The following is a 23,948-nucleotide window of genomic DNA, read 5'->3' as shown; positions in this document are numbered from 1 at the left end:
CCAAAAAACATGTTTTTATTTTTCCACTGTGAAATAACTGCTGTCCACTGGTCCCTGATAATTACAGCATACATGACATTATCCCGTGCATTGTCCTGTAACCGACTGTTACAAAAACCCTTTAGGAGTCAGACAAAGGGGCTGCTGGGAAGCCAGCAGCGTGAAACTAACTCCTCCAGACACGTACAGTATTGTTGCCGTGGTCGTGACAAACCAGCAGCTGTATACGTTAACAAGCTCGGACATGCTAACCTCACCACATGCTGCTGCTGCTTCCTCATCTGTCTGTCACACTTGTGGTCATCTTGATGTTTCACAATTCACAACAAACCAATCAGATGAGAGCTGTGATACGGCCAGACAGGAAAACATGAAAAAAGGCACCAGGTGTCTGCAAATGATGAAATGTGACATTATTATAGTCAGTGAGCTGTTAAATAAACATTTTATTTTCCGCTTCTTTCATATTTTCCTCTCTCTTCTTTTTTTTTTTTTTTTTTTAAAGGCACAAACATTTTTAGAACCCCTGTCCAGACAGGATTAGCAGGTTATTTCAGGGCCAGTACTTTTCATCGCTTTGCTCTTAACAGGTTTTAGTGAAATGCTCCCGCAGTTTAGGTCAAAATTTATTCTATAATTCATTGAGGATTTTAATTGCAGAGCGCATTACTTCCACTCACATAACATTAACCTCACATAGTTCCTGAGAAATGTCACCTATTACTTTACTATTCCATGATTTTAATGTCTGAATTCAAAGAGTTTGGAGATTGGAGGGGACATGTCGGTAACTTCAATATGACAGGAACGCAGCTGTGATTTTAGCGCTCTGTATTATTGCAAAATTCACTTTTTTAACACTAGACCACAGGAAAAAGTTGAATCATGCACCTCTAGGCTGTAGCCGATATCATGATTTATATTTCCAGACACAATGCACATAAGTTGTCAGTCAGTTTTTTTGTTTTATTTCAGCAGCATCGTTGCTATACTGAATATAAAAGTAAATAAAATATGTTTTGAAGTAAACTTTAGCTGTTCCTACTCTTCAAGCTGGTGCCGTAAGAAGATAATAATGTTTGGCCAAAATTAATAGAGACCCTGACAAAAATTTAACTTGAAAACTGGCCTTTCAAAACCCTGGACTGCATATAATAGTGGTGAATAAAATGCACAATAGAATAGAAAGTATATACTTTTTGAAATAAAGTGCTACATCTAGCTGTTCCTGCTCAACAAATAATGATTCATAAATAAAATATAAAATATAAATATATGTGCTGCCCTCTTGTGGCACACAATGTCTCCTCCATGTAATAGCTGTATTTTGAGTTTGAGTTTTGGCCTTTTGAGGTTGCTGTACCTGATCAGTGAGAAGTGATGAAGCCAGAGTTGCAGATTGAATTAGCAAATTAAAATCAGCTGCTATCAGTTTGTTTCCACAGATCAGAGGAAATATGCCTTAAAGTCTGAGCACACGTCATCGTTTCATCAGAATGTGAATTGAAATGGATCCATTTGTTAAGATAATGTTGCTTCTATGCTAATTTCTGTTAGCGCAACAATGGGAATTACCATTATGTGTTAGCATCAAGCTAATGGACCATGTACATACATATAGAAAGGAATAGTTGAGCATTTTGTGATTGTGGTATGAAGATTGGGAACAAGGTAGAAGCAATAACAATGCAAAAAAAATAAAATAAAATAAGTAAGAAGGAGAATTTTAAAAAAAGTTAGAATTTCAGCTTGCCTTTAAACAATGTGCACTGGCAAATATGTAATCTCAAATGCAAGGAGGGATATTAGTACAAGAGATTTGAATAAAGTATAAAGAATCAAAGCAACAACAAGTAATGGGATTAATTTGTTCATTGATTTTATCTGTTTATATCACAGCTGCCTCTTATCCTCTGCCCTGTTTAATATGTTTTGTATGCAGCTAATATACAGCTAATTCTCTGATGACCCTCCATGATAGCGCCGGGCGAGGTTGCTAAGAAATTAGTGATGTGACTGCAAAGTATCTCCAGCCCGGCGGAGTCTGGCTGTGCTTTTGCATTCACGTGTCGTCACGTGTCCTCGCTCCTTCTTCCATGTGACCTTCTGTCATGTTAATTTCTCTGAGGCCTTACGCTCTGCCTGCTGGTACAACCTCGCCATACCTCCTGTCCATGGACACAGGTGACTGCAGGCACATGGAGACAGGACCCAGGTGTGTGTGTGCGATGTAACTAAAGATAGGGCAGTCTATGTACTGGTTTTAGCATCTGGTCAACTTGCACCTCCTATTAATTTCAGATTATATTTACACCGAATTTCCCAAGAACACATTTTGTCACCTATTTGTTAACACTTCTGCAATTCTTTTCATTAACTAAGAGACATTGTAACCATCAGAAACTCCTCTAATTTGCAATTGCAACTAGAAGGTTGACATGTATATGTTATTGTACATTGTACTGGTGAACTCAAGGGGGCAGGCAAGAGAGGTAATCAACAAAAGTGCCTCCTTATATGCCCCTAGGGTAAATAAAACATGATAAATACCCTCTAGTATGGCCCAGTATCCAAGACAATGTGACAGAGTGGCTTAGCGCCCAGTTTGATCAAGTGCCCTCTAGAGGGGCCTAATGCCTGAGACAGCATGATAAAATGTGCACCTTCGAATGGATAAAACATAATAAAATGCACTCTAAAGTGCCCTTCCACCAAACAAACATGATAAAGTGCCTTCTAAAGTCCCCTTCAAGTGGACAAAATGTGATAAAGTGGCCCCTAGAGTGGCCCAGTGTCCAAGACAACGTGACAAAATGCCCACTAGGGCACATTTCCAATGGAGAAAACATGATAAAGTGGCCTCTGGTTGGCCCAGAGTCCAAGGCAACATGATAAAGTGCCCACTAGGGTGCCTTTGGAGAAAATGTGGTAAAGTGCTTTAGAGTGCCCTCTGAGAGGACAAACATGATAAGGTGTCCTCTAAAGTCCCTTTCAAGCAGACAAATGGGATAAAATGCCCTCTACAGTGCCCTTCCACTGGACAAAACATGATAAAGACTATCACAACTTTCAACATGCTGGTGCCCCACCACATCCAGCCGGTGCTTTTTTAACTTTCTTTTCACCCCCGCTCCTCCTGTCCACCACTGATACATTTTTTACTTTAGCATAAGTTCTAACTTGTGACTGCCTGTTGCCTCACATTACTGTGATAAAACTTTAACGCCATTTAAAAAGTAATTGATATCGACACAGACCAGTGATCAACAAGAAATGGAGTAATTTAAAATCACATAACTTACCCAGGAGTTATGATCCCTCCCCCAGACTCTCATCTGATCTCAGTTTTTGGCTCACGCAGCAAGAGTCGCTCCAAAGCCGTGAAGCTTCCAGGCAGAGTGAGATGAAGGCTCTTATTCTTCTGAGGAGCAGCCAAGAACGCCAAACTCCCAATCCACTGCTAACTAGGCCATTGCTACTCTTAGGAACCTCACTCTGCTGCACTAAAACTATCTTCACTGCCAGCAGTCGTAAAGGTTTGCAAACGGCACCCACCACCCAGAACTAAGTTCACGGCGAGCTTGGCTGGACATGAGCCCCGCAGAGTACACTAAGCACCAGTACTTAGAAACAGAGACCAGCTCACCTCTGCGGCTCTTTTCACTTTCACAGACTTACTGACGAAGTCCTGATTAGAAGCAGGTGTAATCATTTGCTCTAACGAGGCAGCTCTTGTTAACTTAAGCTTGTTAAGCCCCTGAATCTCCCCATCAAACCGGGGTTAATAAGATGAGGTGGGATTTTTGTGAAGCAGTTCTGTAAAGGAGCATGTCACTACTTTTGCAAGCATTATCTTCCCAAGTGCGAATCATGAATTATTTATGCAACAATTTTAAAAACATGGTGCAGAGTTTCAGATTTTCCATACATGTGGCCAACCTTTGGTTATCATTCATTTTTCAGTGGTTTAACCCTCTGTCCCAGAAATTCCTCTTATATAATACCAGTTTGTTTTGCCAGTTATATTTTTAGGGAAATGTAATTCCTGTCTGATAATATTATGTTTGGCAGGAAAGTTGTTCCTGGTGAAGAGGTGCTGTGTTCATGCACTGCAAGCCATAAGTAGGTGGTCAGGGTGGCTGGTGGACACAAAGTGCAGGATTTAGACACCACATGCACGCAAAACCATCCTGTCCTGCATCTGATAAGGCTCAGGCAACAACAACAGTTTAATTAATGGTCCAGTGTGTTAGCTTTAGGGGCATCTATTAGCAGAATATGGTAGAAATAGAATATAATATTCATAAGTAAGTTCCAGTTAGTGTATAATCACCTGAAAATAAGAACTGTGTTTTTGTTACCTTCGTATGAGCAGTTTATGTTTCTAACGGGTCATCTTTCATGGACTCTGACCTGTTGCACTGCCACTGACTGTTTCTACTTTAGCCCGGAAGGGACCAATGAAATACTGTCTTTAGAGAAGGCATTTGCATTTTTGCAGAAACACAGCCATTTCCAAATGATGGCAAAGCAACCCTCAGACAGGCAGTTATCCTGCTAGAAGGGGAGGGTGAGGCGAATTCATTGCACTCTGCAAGAGCAACGCTAGATGCCACTAAATCCAACACACTGGTCCTTTAATGCTAGTGAAACACATTGTGTGTGCATGCCAGCACACAAGCAATGTTATTCAGATCCTGCATATGGTTTTACACTATTCCAGGTACTGTCAATACATTTTACACATTTGTTAAACCTCACACACAGCACATTTTGGTGAGAATTCCTGAATAACTTTTCTTTCTTTTTTTTTTTTTTAAATAAAACTTCATAAGGCACCTTTAACAGTGTTTGCAGTAACAACATCCATCCATCCTTCCACCCTTGACTGGCTGACAGTCAATTACAGGGTTCACACTACAGATGGGCAGCCATTTGTTCATTCCACCTTGACACGGGTAATTTAAGGTCGTCAATCAACCAAATTACCATGCAGGAAAAAAAACAGCTCGTTGTTAGGTTTGAACTCAGAACCTTCTTGCTGTGTGGCAGGTAGCAACATGGATGGGAATTTACCATGGCTGCCTTAATAATTACAATTTACTGAACTCTATTGAAGAATACTTTTATAAGCGTAGCGTCTCCTGTTAAAGAATCAGGCAGTGCTTAAATGTGTGCAGTGTGCAAGTGGAGGAGAACGAGCAGTTGACTGATGGTGCTGCTCACAGCAGAGCAGAGATGTAAACTTAGCAGAAAGCTGTCAATCTGGCAGTGAATGTACAGTTCAGGTTACAGTGTGTAAGCTAAAGGCTGCAGCATCTAAACATCTGCAATTTCCTAACTGCTAGAAAAGTGACGTTGTTAGCCCTGACGTAAGCTGAGTAAGACAGGCTGACGTCAAGCTAATGCTAACAGAAATGTTGGTATTTACAACGTCGGCTTCAATGTGACCGTACCGCTTTCAGAAGCTTTGTAATCCAGCCTTGAACTGCCGCGTCTTTTTTGGAGACATGCTGAAATAAATTCATGATGATAAATCTAACATCCAGTGTCTTCTGTTGCTGTTTATCTATTTCTCTGTCTTGAAAACAGTTGTTGTAGTTAAAAGCATGTTGTTAGCCACCTGCTGGCAATCCCAAGATGCCTTAGGATGAGTCTGTCATCCAATCAGTGGCTCTTTTCCTGATTTGTTAACCAAATAGAGGTTGTGTTCCTGACTTGTGTGTGACAGTGCTGATCCTTAGGTGTAGTAATAGGTCAATGCACTGACCTCAACATGTGATTGACCCTTCAAAATAAAATTCGTGATGATGATTGCACTGAGGTTAACCCTGCGGTAGGCATCTTGTGACTGCAGTATTGCGGAAATGCTGTTATCATCACAGCCCTCTGAATGTACGTTGGCTTAAGATTTAAAATGGTATGAGAAAATACAGATAGATCAGTCACCATAAATAACCCACCAAAAAGACGGCGATCTCAGAATGAACAATGTGGTGGTAAATTGCCTTTCATTCTGACTTATAAGAATGAAATAAAAAAAAAAACTGAGTGGTAAGTTAAGTTTAAAAACAGGATGTGAATAAACACATGCATCATAACTTCAGCAGAACATATACGTACACAAATAATTTCAGGGCATGACTGGGGCACTTTTAGAACATTCTGGCTCCCATGAGTCACTGCTGCCCCTCAGCTGAATGAGAGGACATCTCACTGATTACATCAAAATAAACACACTCACATGGCCATATGAAGTCACGTTATACAGGCACATGTAAAACTGAAGAACTGACTCACACTCTCAGTCACATTGAAAATCTGCTTAAATACAAATATATACATATATATATATATACATATATATATATATATATATATATATATATATATATATATATATATATATATATATATATATATATGATTGAATATGACTTTTTGTCCTGCTGTTATTATGATGCATTTGCAGGAACCCTGTGTTTTCAAAAGTTAGAAAGTATTACGGAGATGGAGAGGAAAGTGTAGGGATGAGTGGAACTTATAAGTGAAAATGCATGGAGGGTTAAATCAGGATAGGAAGAAATGCTGTTATTTAATGGGCTTACAGTAAGGGGGTATTAGCAGAAAGTTTAACAAACAGACACAGATAAAAACTCCGTTTGACTGGTGAAACTCTGAGGAGTAAACAATATAAAAATGAGGCTGCTGTGTCTCTCCGTACCGCTGACTGTGCCAGTAGTCAATTTCAGAGGAATTCAGCCTCATTAGCCTCCGAAGCCTTCATTACTGCACAATAACAGAGAGGAGAGACAGCGGTGGCACCGTGGCAGTAGCTCAAGTGGTTAGAGGAGCTGGCGTCCGACCAAAAGGGTTGTTGGTTTAAATCCTGAGGCCCACACAGCGAATCTGTTTGGGAAAAGAGGAAGACAAATATATTTTATTTCCATCAACAGCTACGGCTGAAGTGAAGACATGTAACTTCACTGTAAAAACAAAAAATCATAGAGGAATTAAGTGGAATCAACACTCAGCTTCACAGTTTTTGAAAAATCTTTTTAAAGGCTCCACGCTGGTGACAGTTGTGATCAGAGGCGTTATGTTTTGGAAGAACGCCTGAAGGAAATGTCTTCAAACTTGGCACAAATGACCACTTGGACTCAAAGGTGAACTGATTATATTTTAGTATTCAAACAAAACACTCTATGACACTGTAATCTAAGAATTCATACACTGATTATGACAACATTCCACACAAATTGGTTGCTATGGCGGCACTTAGCATTGCAGTGAGTTCTCAGCTACTGGATATTGGCATACTTAATAATTTGGATAAATGTTTGGTGTTATTCTGTATTCTGCTGGACCTGGGCAACAAATTTCATTTGTTCATGTTTTTAACTGAACTGAACTGAAGTGAACAAATGTCTACTAGCAGTGCATAACTACAAACTACTACAAGTTACATGTAACTAGTTACATGTAATGAAATAACAAAATAAATATAATTTTAACATGTTAAATCTGTACAAAAACATGTATTTAAATTACAGTTACTAATAAAAATGTTGGTGATTCCAAAGGGGTTGCATCCAGACATTATTTTGGGATATGCACTTGTCTATAAAAACTTAAAATTTCTAATATTTATTTTCAGAACACATGACAAAGAATTAACATGCATTTAATCAACTCGATCTGCATATGAGCGGGTGGTGCAGTGGTTAGCACTACTGCCTCACAGCAAGAAGGTCCCAGCTGGTTGGGATGGGGCCTTTCTGTGCGGAGTTTGTATTTGTCTCCTCGTGTCTGCGTGGGTTCTCTCTGGGTTCTCCGGTTTCCTCCCACAGTAAAAAAACATGCATGCTAGGTTAATTGGTGACTCTAAATTGCCCGTAGGTGTGAATGTGAGTGTGAGTGGTTGTCTGTCTCTATGTCTGCGATGAACTGGCGACTTGTCCAGGATGAACCCCGCCTCTCACCAAATGTCAGCTGGGATAGACTCCAGCCCCCCGTGACCCTTCGGGAATAAGCGGTTACAGAAAATGAATGAATGATCTGTGTATGAGCAAACTTCCCAGCATCCATTGTTTGAGATTTAAAACTCTCCTGAGACTCTTCTTTTTTATAGTTTGAAGAAAACAATGATGAGGGTTATATAGGATTCAGTCAATATCCCTGTACACTGTAAACATGAAACAGCTGAGAAAACTCAAAATTTCAAGGCAACTTACATCAATAGATTTTTGAGTCCAACTCAAACTCTTGAGTTTTGACAAAGTTTTACCAAAAAAATAATCATGTTGTTGAGATAATTTACTTTTCTTGAGTCTTTGCATTTTCGACCCCCCCCCCCCAAAAAAAAAATGTCTTTCAAAACACTGATAAACTCAGTGAAAGTGAATAACAGTTCTGCAACCATTTCATTTCCAGGAGATTCAAGTTTATCTAATAAAGAGAAGTTAATTATCTCAGCAAAAGATTATAGATCTGCAAAACTTTATGTTTATTTCAAAACTTAACAACTAAAAAATCTCTGCAAGAAGTTTCACATATTGCCTTTGTGCCAATGCTTGAACAAAAGTCTCAACTGAAGCAACTGCAGCAGTAACCGGTTAATTCCACCAAGCACGGTGTGTCTGCACCTCGGTTCTGATCCGTCCTCTGCATGGCTGCAAGTCCCACCAGCAGCGTTTCAGAAGCATTTCAGCAGTGGAGCGTTTTGCCCACCTGATTATTTTTACTTGCTCAGATTTTGTTGATTGGGTCCTCTTTCCTTGCTTTTTGTGCTTCTACCATGGAAAAACAGGCTTCGTGGTAAAATAGTTTCTTTTCTGTCTGTCTCTATTATCATAAGTCTGTACACTGTCTTTTATTTTGAAATTTAAGCAGCTTCTCCCCACCTTTTCTGTGTCTGACTTCCTGTCCGCTCCATCTGCTCTTGTCTAATTGTTGCAGCATCCATCAAAAATAGATTTGGTCTGTATTTGAAGTGGAAAGCCTCTTCTGCAATGCGCCAAGGTGCTACTGGTGGAATCACAAACATTGCGTAGAATGGCCGCGATCAGCTCCGGCTGACATGGTGCATCTGTAATACGACGCAGCCACAGCTGGTAGAATTTAGCCATAAGTTGTGTTGTTGTGTGAAGAAGAACTGAGTCTTTAAATTGAGAAAATGTAAAAGGAAATCAGATTTGTTTGTAACATCTGTCAGTGTGCCTGATGAGTTGTTGGTTCTCAAGCTTATTGAACATGTTTTCTCAAGCACAACTGAATAAATGTCAAGTTTATTTGACAAGGAAATACTTGTTTTTCAAATTCAATCAATTTAAACCTTAAATAAACAGTTTATTTTTTTACAGTGTAAGTGCTGCTGCAGAAGACTGCGGTCACACTGGGCAGCTCTCAGGTATGAATGTCTGGAGTCACCACAAAAGCCTCTCTTTTTTTTTTCTGAGTAAGTCTCATGATGATCATGAGGATTTCATTTCTCAGGTTATTATATAATGCTTCATAATATTCTTCAATTCTTTGTTATGGAAAGATGAAGTGACAAAGCCACAAATTACACACCCTGTTTTCATGTGTTCGTACATAAGGAGGTTAGCAGACAGTTCGGTTTTGGCAATGAGGAATCTGGTTTGGCTGCGTTTGAGGATTCAGTTCAGTGTTTGTAGCATGCAACCAGGAATGAGAAAAGTATAGAAAACACAAATGCATGCGAGGAATATTTTAATAGGTAACCTGGATTTCATAATAGTCACATTAGTCAGAACAGATGAAACTTTATTCTCATCCAAACTTTAAGTGGCACCTCAAATTCACATTCATAAACACACACACACACACACACACACACACACACACACACAGCAGTGCTTGGGTCTCTGCTCTTCAGCTCAGCAGGCAGATCTGCGCTGGCATCGTAAAACGGTTGTGGCATCTTGGTATTTTCTGGCCATCTGTCCCGCTCTCTTGTATAACAGATCCCTCCGGGCTGTTATTTTCAACTTCGACAATGGGTCACTTGTTGAAGAAAAAGGGCCATAATTTGTTTTATCAAAATAATTTCAATTCTTGGCTTTGCGTCTCATTCAAATTCCAAAGAAACACGCTGGCAGTGTGGATGTTCTGTCTGTTTACTCTCTGCTCTGTATGTGCTGTGCACTCATCATCAGCTGGATGGTAAATGACAGAATAGTCCTGGTTCCCAGCAGGGTATCACCACATAAATACTGGTACTATGGGATCATGATGTCCAACCTATAAAGAATTTCAGGAAGTTTGTTTTTCTCCTGATCCTTAAACCCTTGGTTGTGAAAAAAAACACAGTAACATAAAGTTACTCATCCAGCTCAGTCACAAACAACATGCATGGTAGTGACGTGGGACTGACACGGTTTCAGGCTTGACTGGTTATTTTCCTTTTAAAAAACACATTTAGCACCATATTCAGAGGACCACAGTTATGGAATTGCAACATCTATTTGAAACTGTCTAGTAGTACATATTCCTGACTGAAAGTAGAAAAACACTATGTATGCAAATACTCAATCCTCTCAACTGTCATAGCATGATATTTGCCGATAAAATATGAACTCTGTAAAACATTGAGGGGGGAGCAAAATGTCAGTCTATGTAATGTTAGCAGTTATCATGTGCTGAGGAATAAGGATTCATATTTTTCCCGAATCTGACACATTTTCTATCCTGGGATCAGTGAATCACCATCCTCATGTATGTGACCACTTCAGTCTATTATCTGGTGATGTTAATTGGGGATGTTTCTGGGGATTAATTTCCCTGTCGATTAAATGCAAAATTTAATTCAGACTAGTGAATAAACATTCAGAATGCAGTTAAAAGTGAGCATAATTTATTAATTGATAATGTTAAACATTGTCTGGAAAAATACTGTGTGCATGCCACTTTGCGCTGTGCAATAAAAACATAGGACATTAACCTACAAAATATCTCAACAACTTACTGAATGCTTCACCTTTTCAGACCAAAGAGGATCACAGTGTCGGCGGGTAAACGATCCGCTGTCGTTAGCTGCCAGCCTGCTACACAGTGTGGCTAACGTTAGCAGTGCTAGCAGCAGCAGCAGCTGCTTGCTTGCAGCATGTTAATGATGGTGTCTGTGCTGAATGTAGTCACATGGTGCTCCAGTCGAGTGGTTATTTACCGCCAGTTTATTCTGTCACAGTCCACATGACAGCTGTCATCTGTTCGGCAGCTAGGGTTCCCTGAGCCATCAGGGCACACGCGCTTACAGCGCACGGTGAGAGGAGCTGCCGTCTGATGGTGTCACAGCCTCGACTAGTGGCGGGTGGCAACAGCTAACTGGTATTGTGCATGAATAAAATATTGATAAATAGTTTAATCAACTTGTATTTCTACTGCTGACTAGTGAGGGTGGCGACGTTTAATCGAATAGTCGACTGATCCCGCACATTCCAGTGTTAATTACTACTGAGGCAGAAGAACGCCACTGACACATGAGAGAGTTATATACAAGTGTGCTAGTCCTTAAACCAACACACAGGGGGAGACTGACTACAATAACATGAAACATCTACCAGACTTAAAGATATCTAAACATAAGCATATGAAAAAAAGACTATGCACAAAAACAAATAACTTTAACAAATGATAGCTGGTCTAAACAAAAGGAAACTTTTAAAAAGTTGGGACTGAATTTCCTGTGGGCCGTCCTCAAAAGGCTATCTTTCTCAGGCTTCAGGCCTTTTGCCAGTGGAGCTCTGGAACAAAAAGAAAAGGTAAGCGTTGTTGCAAATTTAAAGGACCGTATGGCAGCTTAACTAAATTTTGTGTCCTAAATAATGTGTATCATATGAAAACAATTTATTTTGAAAAAATGTATGAGTGTGAAATGTGATGAGACAGCACTAACACTGCTGGATGGCTGATACGGCCACTGCAATTGTTATTTGTGTTGCAATGAACTGAATGAAACAGAGGCTGTGACTGCATCCCTGTTGCTATGGTTACTCATCCCAGCGCATGAATTTAGGAGCCTAACTAACTAACTTTCAGTGGAAAAATACAATATAAGCGTGAGAAACCCCGTCCCTGGTATCTGTTTGGGTGAGAATCTCAGGTGCAAAGGTATGTTCAATGTACATGCCAAGACTGAGGTTTGGATTCCTGTGTCTTTCAGTGTGAAATACAGTTTATTGGGACAGTAGCCAACGCCCTGTGCATGTGCCAAACCTCGGGTTAGCGAAAGAAGAATGAGCTGAGAAAACATGTCAGAGGCAGCTTTGACTTCAGAGTGGAGCAAAGTCACAACATTAGTGATTGCAACAGTAAAATCAGTAGTGAGTTGTTGTGTGCGGCCCTGTGGTTCGCTGTGCTGCTGCTGTCTGATTTACAGCTGGAGTGTTTATAAGACCTCAGACATGGAGACAGAAATCTTCACTCACTGCCCAATAAAAAGCAACAAAATTCTCTTTTTTTGGTGTGACGTCAAATGTATGTTAATGTTCTGCTATTGTAGCTCACTGTGTTGGTTACTCCAGGGTCATATGGTATAGTTTTGCCTTGAGGTAACCATTTTTGGTCTTTTAAACTATCATAACAAATTCTCAATCATGGTGCAATACTTTAAAACAACTAGAAACTAACAGCAGTGTTTCAATTTGTCACATGTCTCCCTGGGGGTCATTTTTTTGGTAGCCTTCCTCACATGGTTCAGCTGCATTATGTCTCTCCATAAAAATGGTCCAAAAGTTTCTCTTTCTGTCAGTTTACAATCTGGTGCCGACACTGGTTAACACGTTCATTCCTACAGACTGTCTCAGAAAAACAAACTTATGAAAAGTTAAGGTAAGGCCCTTGAATATTTCCCTTTAATATTGAAATAAATTTTATTCAAATTTTGAGCAATAACTCTCTTTGTTCTTTTCTTACCAGCCCTGGTAAGTGTGGGTATGCACTTGGTCTATGTAATGTGTACCAGAGGGTTTAAAGTTTCTGGAAGGAGCAGGCTGCTGCTGCTGATATACAAAACATCTGAGTCATTGACATCAGTGGTTCATGAACTCTTTTCATGCAAAAAAACAAACTCCGAATCTTAATAATCTTATCGTTGTGGCTCATGCACACACCTTATAAACACATCACACATGCAAAAACATGACTATGCCCATATTTGCATATAAACTGAGTTGTGTTGATGATCTTACAGCAAAACCTGATTTTATCACATCTCTTAATGTTACAAGACTCTTGTTATATAATGAAAAGATTTAGAGATGTTGCCCAGCCTTAAGGCATTAGACTGTTTTTTTTTTAGACAAAAACTGAGGTTGACAGCCCCCCGTCACACAAACCATGGAGCCCTGCTTTCTCACTTACTTACTTTTCTCAGTGATGTGGTTCCCATTTTGATGCACAGAGGGAAACTAAAAAAGGATTTAGGGTGATATGTATAGTCATGATTGTGGTTTTTGTTACTAAAATAAATTATTGTAAGCAATAACATGTCATAAATGACCGGCATATTAAATGTGATACAAAAAAATATCATATATGTAAGTAACATTAAAGAAATGTTTTAAAAAAAATGATGTGTATGACTTTACAGGGTTAAGTATCAATATGAAATGACTATTTTTTTTCCCACTTAATAATAAATGATTTATGCAAATTCCACATCAGACTTAAGAACCATGCAGGCAGCAAAGAAACACAAGTTTAGACACAAACACTCTATGAGCAGGTCTGCAGGCAGCCAATCAGAACCCTGACTGATACACAGCTGTTTAGTTACTAGGATGTATGATGAAGTTTGTCGCCCCCTCTGGTGGTGAAAGGTAATTTAAATTTAGTTTGATCTAAAATAAAGATGGCAGTATGAGTACATCTCAGATCTCTTCAATTGCATCCTTTTTCCTCTCACTTGCATTTTGCATGTTTATCCCCTCCACCAAGGATGCATGGAGGAAGAGGAGGATGTGAGATTTATGACACAGGGATGAAATAAAGTTCATTGAAACATGAAATATGTATGATTCCTGCATTAAATATCATTACTCTTTGTGTCTTTAATGCTGGTGTGTCTGAATTACAGTGATTTGTCTTGTTTTTCTGCCGTTGAAGTCAGATGTGCCAGATGTAGGGGTGGGATGTGCGTCATGGCGCTCAAGTGAAAGTCTTCTGGGAGAGCTGCAGTCGGGTGTCCTCACTTCTCTCTCAGAGCGAAAATAAGAGCTCAGGGATGGCCTGCCAAACAGCGGACCAGAACAACCACCGATTCAAGCGAGGATCAAGGAGAGAGGAGAATATCGATCGCCAGTTCAGCGTGAAGACAAGCCTGCCAATCACTTTGTTGGTATTTTATTAATTCATTCAACCTTTAGCCTGTGTCATAAGTTTGTGGGACTTATACAGTGTCGGGGGACCACAAGCCATGTTTTCAGGTCCACCTAAAAAAATTCTGAAAACAGAAATCATGGGCAACAGTTTACTGGTCTAACTCCACAATTCAGCAGAAGAAAAAGTCCCTTTTTCATTCACACAGACTTTAGGTTCCCTCTACAATGGCCCAGTGTGCAAGAAAACGTAATATAAAGTGCATCCTGCCCTTCCAGTGAAGAAAAGACAATGCAGCGCCACATTAGCTGCCCTAAATCCTATATTATTAACTGGCCTCTACATGCCTCTAAATGGAAGTTCCCTGTGTGTTTGTATTACAGAGGTGTTGTAATTATACTTGTCTAAGATCAGGGTTTGGAACTGTTTCACCATGAATACATCCTTTTTTTCTTTTTTTTTGCCTGCTGTGTTTTTGTCTCTGCCTCTGTGAGTCTGCAACCACTGCCTTGTTTAAATAAGCCAAAAAAACCTGTAACCAACTACAAGAACAATGTCCACATGTCGCTTAAGAAAGTACATAGTCTGCACAGTCATCACAGTAGTTTGGTTGTTCCTGTTTCTGCATGAACACAAAAACATCACACACACACACACACGCACACACCAGAAACTAAATAGGCTACATGTGCAATGTACAATATAGAGTGAGACAGAAAGAGGATAGCGGGGATTTAGCAATGAGATCACGTGTGTGTTCTGCCAAGCAGCCGTGACATGATGTTATGTAATACGTGAGACACACGCGCACACACACACACACACACACACACACACACACACACACACACACACACACACACACACACACACACACACACACACGGCCATATTTCAACTCTGTTAAACTGTCCAGCATGCAGACAGACTCAGGGGAATGAGCGAGAAACACAATCTGATGAGGACTCCCGCTCCTCCCCTCTCCACAGCAACCAGGAGGACAGAGGACACACAGAGCTCACTGATTTCTGTTTTTTTAGACAACTTTTCAGAAAAGGCTTGAACTAACAAGAACGTAACACCACAAAAGAGCATATGCACATTTATTGTAGCAGCAGCAGCTATTTAAGTGTAATTTAACCTCCCAGGTCAGAGCCTAACTCCACCCTCTGCATAAGTTTGGAAAATACTAGAAAGTGGGCAAGGAGCTGAGAGGAGGAAAAAGGACGGGCTAAGTAGGGGTGAGAGTTGGAAATATGACATGATATGATTTCTTAAATATAAATTTCATGACAGAGATAAGTCCAAACTGTTTGACTCCATGCCAGCTCTGGCCCTGCATGGTTTGAGGCTGATTTACATTCTTTTAATGATTTTTATGCATTTGGTAAGAAATGTAAATATTAAAGAGACAGTTTGGATTATTTGAAGTGGGGTTGTATGAGGTGCTTCTCACTGGTGAATATATTAGTTACACACTGTTTCTAACTGTGATCAATAAATGCAAATGCAAACCTCTTTTGGATTTGAACAACAATGGAAATTTACATTCACACATTTTAGCTCACAGTAAAACACTTCATTTGTTTGTGCTGGTGTCAACTTAATATTTTTCAAATCTGAACACCTAATTATCAAGTGATATTCATCCCATGATGCCACATAAATGTAATGATTTCATTTGAGATGATTTTCTCTACTGTCCCATTGATAATTGTCCCTGATATTTATCTCTGTGTCCCTGGTGTTATTTTTATTGGGTTTTTTTGGCTCCTCTCTGCTTCTCCAAACTTTAACATCACGGTACAGTCACATCACTGAGTTTACAGCTCAGAAAACATTTTAAAGTGAACAGCTCGACTTTAAAACATTAGCAGGTCACAAAACTAAAACACAAAATTACTGGTGCTTTACTGTCCAGCTAAACCTTCCCAGCTGATTCATTCCAGTTTTGGTCATTTTAACAAGAAGTGGGAGATGCAGCTGCATTTAAGGACACCTCTGAGAGGCTTCGCTTGGGAAAAACAAAACACAGAGGGATGTAGTTCAATTTGGATTTCTAAGGAAAGTTTTGATCTCACATAAACCACGTGCTGATGTCACATTAGTTGTAATAAAAGCAGTAAGTATTTGGGATTTTTTTTTGCATCGGTTTTTAAAGTCCAGTGCAAAACAGCAGCACAGAAACAGCTGGCTGCAGCCACAGAAACCCAATAACAGCCGACTATTAAGTTAAACACTCAAGCACTAGTTTTGTTACGCTGCTCAGTGTTAAGTACAGAAATAGGCAGCAGACAGTAGGAGGTCAGTGATATTTCTGACGCCTCCATGACAGGAGAAGCAGTGTGTGTGTGTCTGTGTGTGTGTGTGTTTACTTTATTCACTCAAGGACACATTGATCCAAGGTTCTACGGACCTTGATTCGGTTTATTTTTATGTATGTCGGTCACATGCTTGCCTCGATGGCAGATTTAGAGTGTGTGTACGTGAGCATGTGTGTCTGCGTACGAGTGCAACGTGTCCTTCTGTAGGCAGTTACTCCTGTTCACAATGCTTCACAACGTGTGACATCATGAGTCTATTTTCAGATCTTATCAACGCTGCGACTGCAGTCATGTACCAACAGGTAACCCTCTAACAATCCCAGCGCTTAAAAAAATAAATTAAATGTTTAACCTTAATGGAAAAGTTTTACACAGCACGGTGAGAGCAGCACGTTATCAGGAGCTCCAGTCAAGCCCCAGTGAATTTTACATTTGCAGTGACTCATTAGGTGTTATAGGGGGCACTTGTGGTGATGTATTTAGAATTAACAGCCACATTTAGCTCATTATTTTGGTTTTATAGCACATTGTTTTATTCAGTTCAGTCTCAGTAAATAGGCTGCAACAAAACAACTGCACAGTACCTGTCCACGAGAAGAGAGCGCACAACATTTTGAAGTTATGGTCACGGGAATATTCAAAATGTGCGGCATGTGACCACACTGGAAATCAAAAGTATTAATAGTCGCTCTGCATAGAGCCACTTGAAAGTGAAGTGAAAAGGTGGCTGTCGTCAGTGTTGCCAGATAGGGTGTTTTTTGGGGGTAAAATGGGCTCTGGCAGGTGGACAAGATTTGGGATGTTTCGCCACTTTAAATGCATTAGAAATTACAGTACATCCAAAATCTATTCATTAACTGTATTCCTTAGCTATGTGAACACATCCAGAGATACAAGTTACCATCATTAACACACACTCACAGCTTACAGTACCGTGTTTTTTCAAATCATTCATTGTAATGGGAACCTCTGCTTGCAACATTATTTGTTTGGCTTTTTGATAGCATGGTGCCGTGTTTGTGTGTGTGTGTGTGTGTGTGTGTGTGTGTGTGTGTGTGTGTGTGTGCATACGGTCAAGGCTTGTTGTAGTTTACCAAGTTACCAAGGAAAATAGAAACCACATAGTTAAAGTGAAGGATTGCTTTCAGTGTTAAATTCTGACCACAAGTTTTTTAACTTTACAAGAAAACCACCAAAACACTGTCAGAGGGCTGCGTGGTCTACCTCTTTATTTATTTATTTTTAATTTAATTTTTTATAGTAATACAAATGGGTATACAGGTACTAAAAGAAGAGAGAAAAAGATAGATATTTATATACATAATACATATTTGTATACATGACATGTATACATGCTACCTTTTCAAGGTCCAAAATAAAAAAGAACAAAAACAAAAAGAGCCATAAGATAATATCTTGACTAAATATACAGTCTTTCATCCTTAGTTTGTTCAGTTTGAGTCATGTTTATAGACACCTTTCCTGGCAATTTCAAAGAATAGAAAATTAATAAGTGAAAATGCTTGAAGCAGTTTGGCTTCACGTCGTTACATAAATGCTATGGTTAGATATTTCCACACCTGGCAGAAATACAATAAATGACAAATAAATAAGAATTGTGAAAGTTCTTTCAATTCATTATCTTAATCAAATCTGGTCTCAGAGGTTTTACTTATTGCATACGACACATTTTTACCAGTGTTGTATGAAAATGTCCATCTTTGACTTCACAGAAAAAGTAACCCTTCCCATCTTATAAATCTCTGTTGTTAAATCAATCTATGAATGCTTGGCCGCCACAAGCCAGTTATCCCTGTGGTAACTTTTCTAGAAGTATAGAAGGTCCAGTATGCATCATCCATCTTTTGGTCAAAGCCTTTTACCTGCCGCCAGCAGCACGCCCATTAAATATCCATCTATACCTTTTATGTCTGGGAAGACACGTATATCCTAAATAGTTTTCACCACACCTGTGATAAACGATATTAGTTTATTGCATTTACCAAATCCCTTTTACTTTTACTGCCAGTAAGATTGCATGTTGTTCACCACGTCTCACACTGTTGAATGATCCCTCTGTCTGTTAGGTCCTATGAGTAAAACTTGGGAACATGCTTTCAAAATATAATTTTCTGTAAACTTTAAAAATACTCATCTGAGAACCTATAAAACAATCACCACTGACAGGTGGCTCTGAAAAGCTGTTTTTTGAAAAAGTTGTGGATTCCAATGATTTCCAAGTCTTTACTTTTACTCTTACTTCAATTTAGTTATTCTCAAAATCATAACCGAGCACTGAGTACAAGTTGAATTAATGTCCAAACCTTTCATTTGCATTTTTGTAGCCAATCGTGTGATTTGATCACAAACAAGCCATGAAAACCAGGACATGTGGACTAGAAGTGGCAGTAATTACACCTAATTCAATATTGTTTTATCTGGTGGAACCATTTGAACAGGGAAACAAAAACTTAAAATGAGATTAAAAAAATGACAAAAGAATGTCTTCTACTGATAATATATTAAACATCAACCGTTAAAAAGTAAGATAACGCTTTATTTTCCATAATTTCATGGTATATATGTGGTAATTACCAAGTGACATGTTTAAAATTTCTTAGAAATTACCAACAAATTATCCCAAAATTTCATGGTAAAGTACATGATGATTCGCAAGTGTTGTTTTTATGCAAGAACATGGTAATTACCACCTATTTACTATGAAATTATGGGGCCAAAGTAACTAATACTCTGAGTAGTTTTTGAGACAAGCACTTTGTACTTTTACCCAAGTATTCCTCTAATCCCAGTACTTTTACTTGTAAGTGAGAAACATTTTTGTAATGTAACAGTACTTGTACTTGAGTACAGATTTTCAGTACTCTTTCCACCGGTGTCCATTTCTCACAACAGCATAAAAACACAATAAAAACTTGGTGAGGCAAGTAACATTAAAATTGCTACTTCTTACTTTACTTCTTGTATTTTTGGAATCCTAACCAACAACCTTCCAGTCACAAGTCGGCCCCTCTAATCCATAAATAATGAGGGTAGGAGGATGTGTGAGTGTTGGGTGCTGGAGGAAAAGTGACAGGAGCAGATTTAAATAACTCCAGCCACATCAGAGACATTGTTAGCCTGAGTGCGAATGCCGAGCGTCGCGGCCTCATCACATCAGAGCTCCAGTGATTAGAAGTCAAAAAATATCTCTGACACGAGCGTAAAGACACGAGAAGCATGAAGTCATTAAGTATTTATTTGTTGACCGCTTCGAGGAATTGGATGACATAATGTGCGAGGACAGACAGTCCTGTCTGTCAGCACCTCCGACTGCTGCGGCTGGAATGTGCTGAAAATCACAAACTGGTGATATCTGACTGTGAAAGAATGAAGCTCTTTTATATTTACAGCCTCCTCTCTCCCATAATTTTGTCTGCATTCGGCAACACATCCCATGAGCGTCATGTGAGCTGCAAATTGAATCATAGATCAAAAACCCAGGAGGCATGTTTTAGCTTTTCACATTGACGAGAGAAAACTTGTGGAACAGCAGCTAACTCAGAAGTGTTGCAGACAATGAAACTTTTCTGCAAATATAGATTTTTTTCCCCAAATGTGATGTGTGTCATCCACTAACACTAACAGGCGCTGCCAGCAGAGGCAACACGCCAGAAGGAGAACAGGAGGGCTCAAGTCCCTGATGCAGTAAACAGCTATGCTAAGTCCCTACTATGATTGTATTGTGACAAGTTCATACTTGAAGATCTGCTTCCGTGTAGCGGAGGTGACAACACACACAACACAGTGGTGTGCCTTTCACCAAACCCATTAGAGCTGTCTTGGGGCTTCGGCGAGCAAACGCAAGGGGGCATCGTCTCCTGAGAGAGACGGGTTGATACAGGTGGTAGTCGGCTCTCGAAGCGTGGGAAGGACGCACATTACCTGTTGCCTGTCACATCATTCCTCTGTTCTTTAAAGGTTAGTAACCGGCAAAATCACACCAGTGTGGTCAAGAACAATTAGGTGTGACGAAATTTCCCTGGGACCTGCTACACTTGACTTGTATATCACGGGAGGGGAGACATCAGCCACTGTCTATTCCATCCCCGCCTCCAAAGTCCACTTGACAAGCTGAGCGGTGGCAAGCGCGTCAGGAGGGTCAAGCTCGCTCTTGTCACAACTCTGTGCTGAAACAGAGAAAGCAGAAACGATCCCTCGCATTGGATGTTTTTTCCCGCCCACGGATGCGGTTCTGTGCACTCGTACCGCTTGTGTTCGCCTGGTTTTTTATCAGCACGGGTTTTGAGATAATTGAAAGGCCACAGAGGAGCCCCATTTCCCGCTCTGGATCAGTTTTTTGTTAGTTTTTCGATGCAGCTGACACGACTCCTTCCTCTATTCAAAAAAAAAAAGAGAACAAAAAACACCAATTTGGATGTCAATTACCGTGGCAATGCTCAAAGTGTCAGATCAGCCCTGTTGCTCATGCAATTACATCTACACACGTTTTCTAAGATCAACATTTTTAGTGTTAAATCTAATCTCTCATACATATTAAACATATTTAATCGATGATGGGGCCAGATTCTGGGGAAACAAAAGTTTTTACAGTTCACACGACTTGAAAGGGACACGAATGTCTGTACAAAATTCAACAGTCATCAATAGTTGATGAGACAATTCACTCAGAAACACACATATCAACCTCATGGTGGCACTAGATAAAATGGCAGTGGGTCCATGGCGTGAAATGGGCAATGGGGGTTGTTACAGCCTACAGACTAAAAGTAAACTAAGGCTCAAAGGGGAAGGAACATATGCAAAAGGACACCAGACGAAAGGTAACAGTGAACCCACAACCTTTATTAACCCAAAGTGTTCAACAAAACACAAACATAAACCAAGGTAAATCAAAAGGGCCAGGAGACCACGGCCAAAATGAACAAAAGAATCCCTTCTTTTGACGCTGGGACAACCACCGCCGTCCCTCCCAGTGTCTCCCCATTAACTACTGAAAAAAACCAAAGACTAAAACTAAAGCACACTCTGCCCTTCTTATCTCCTCCTCTCTCTACCTGAGTGCTGATTGCACTCAGGTGTGCAGCAGGCAGAGGGAGGAGTGGGACAAGACTGACAGAGAGAGAGAGGACAGGGTACCACACGTAACAGGGGGGTCGTGGTTCACACGTAAGACCACCTGAAGCCTCAACAGTTCAATCCTGCGGGTGGGAGTCTCTGAAAGAAATTATTTGTTAAAAGCTGACTAAGTCCAGTATATTATTCAGTTCAGTTACTTTGGGGTTTTGAATACCCGGTTGTTTCTGGTTAGGATTCCCTTCATGGGTTTTGCTGTTGCAAATGGTGTGCAATCCAAACAGATAACATAACAGATAGCGTTACCCCACGCAACCTGAAAAAACAGACTTTATTCCGCTTTGCCATCATGGTTACGCTTAGTTAAAAATACAGAGTAAGTAGACATCAAGTCTCGAAAATATGTCAGAGAGAAAGCAAAGTTCATCACTTGATAACTCTGAATTCACTTCTAAAAAGCTGAATCAGAATAACAATGGAAATGTGGTGGAGACACCCCCGGTTAAAGCTGCCGCTATTAGCATGCACAGGTGAGATGGGAGCTCCTCTGGGAGACAGTATATTTTATATATTTATATATTTTCCATATTTCATATTTATTTATTAGCATTAATAGAAATATTTAATGAGTGGTTGAATGATTTGGAAAAGATAAGTAAGTGGAGCACAGGATTATTTAGTCAAACTCCTATTTCCTGTGAACTTGCATCAATAGATCTCCATGATGAAGACATGGTTCATGGTTCATGGTTGAAAGCTCCAGAAGAAGCTAGTTGCCGTTACCCTGATTAAATGACTTGCACAACAGGCCTCATTTACAAACATTTAGAGGTAACAAGATGCTGAGCTCCTCATTAAAGTGCATTAAGATCTTGTCCTTTTGATGCGACATTACAGTAATAGCCCCTCGGAGGCTCTGTACAGTGATATCGGGCAATGACAGCGATGTGGCGCGACAGGCTGCGCAGCCGAGTACCGCTGGCCTCAACAAAACGTTTCATACTCCCAGTGAAGAACCTCCTCGAGGTGAGTGCTTATTTTATACAAACGCTGCTTCGGGAAACACAAAATTTAAACAAAAAAAAACAAAACAAAACAGCAGCTGAAACAGTAAAAATGTCCAGGTTTCCTCAGTCCTAGAGACAAACTGCCGGGCTGCTTTCAGTTCAGTTAAAACTTCCTCTTACATAATGCTTTTGTGCTGCTGACTGGTTTACATTCCTGCTTAAGCATCAGAAAATATAATTACAGTCAAGGTTTCTGCTGTCAACACTGATGATTCAGAGCAGAACGATTTTCTTTGGCACTTCTCTGTGAAAACAACAACATGTGTAAACTATTCAGAGGAACAGGTTTACTCTGACAACAGATACGGCTGCTGAAGTCTAAAGGTGATAGTTCACTTTTTTTTGGAAGTAGAGTTAAATGAGCTACATAGTCAGTGTATCACCTGCAGTAGATGACAGTCAGCATGCCACCAGTTTAGAGAAGCAGAGGGGAAGACACAAAACACAACAGACAGCAAATCAATATCAGATTTTTCTTTGTCTTTCTTTTTGATAAAAATAAGTGACAAATAAAAGTGACTTCAATTTTTTTTGCATTTAATTTATCTTTGATCTTTAGTGTTGTCAGATCCAAACTGGCGTGACTATGGATAAGTAATTCATGCAACCCCACTTCAAAAAACCTGAACTATGCCTTTAAACCAGTCCCAGGCAAAATGCTGCATGGTGGACGGTTCCAGGTTCCATGTGGTCCACAAAGCCATCATGAGCATTTGAAAATATTGCAATCAAAATCGAACAAATGCCATGTTTCTTACTGTTAAACCATTATAAGGCCTTTACCCCCGACAAAGGACCACAAATGAAACAGCAAAGGCAGAAATCTCAGAAAAGGGAAGTGAGAAACCATTTTTTGACTTTGGGTGAACTGATCCTTTATAACCATAGTTATGATACTGAGTATCTGCACAGAGATGAAGGAAATAAATGGTTTCATATCAAGATTCTAAGTGTCAGTACTGCTGCCAGATGTCATCTTGACATGTAAAATTTTTTAAAACCACGTGTTCATGACAGGAGACAGCGAGGCAGACATGGAGAGGCTAATCAGGTCTCATTCCAAACTACTCTGCCTTGTTTTGTGCAGAACAGCATGTACGTTCAGTCTCATTTGCATCCCGTG

This window comes from Lutjanus erythropterus, chromosome 2, assembly GCF_056507025.1.
Source record: "Lutjanus erythropterus isolate fLutEry1 chromosome 2, fLutEry1.hap2, whole genome shotgun sequence".
Classification (NCBI taxonomy): Eukaryota; Metazoa; Chordata; class Actinopteri; order Lutjaniformes; family Lutjanidae; genus Lutjanus; species Lutjanus erythropterus.
This window is presented reverse-complemented; position numbering follows the sequence as displayed.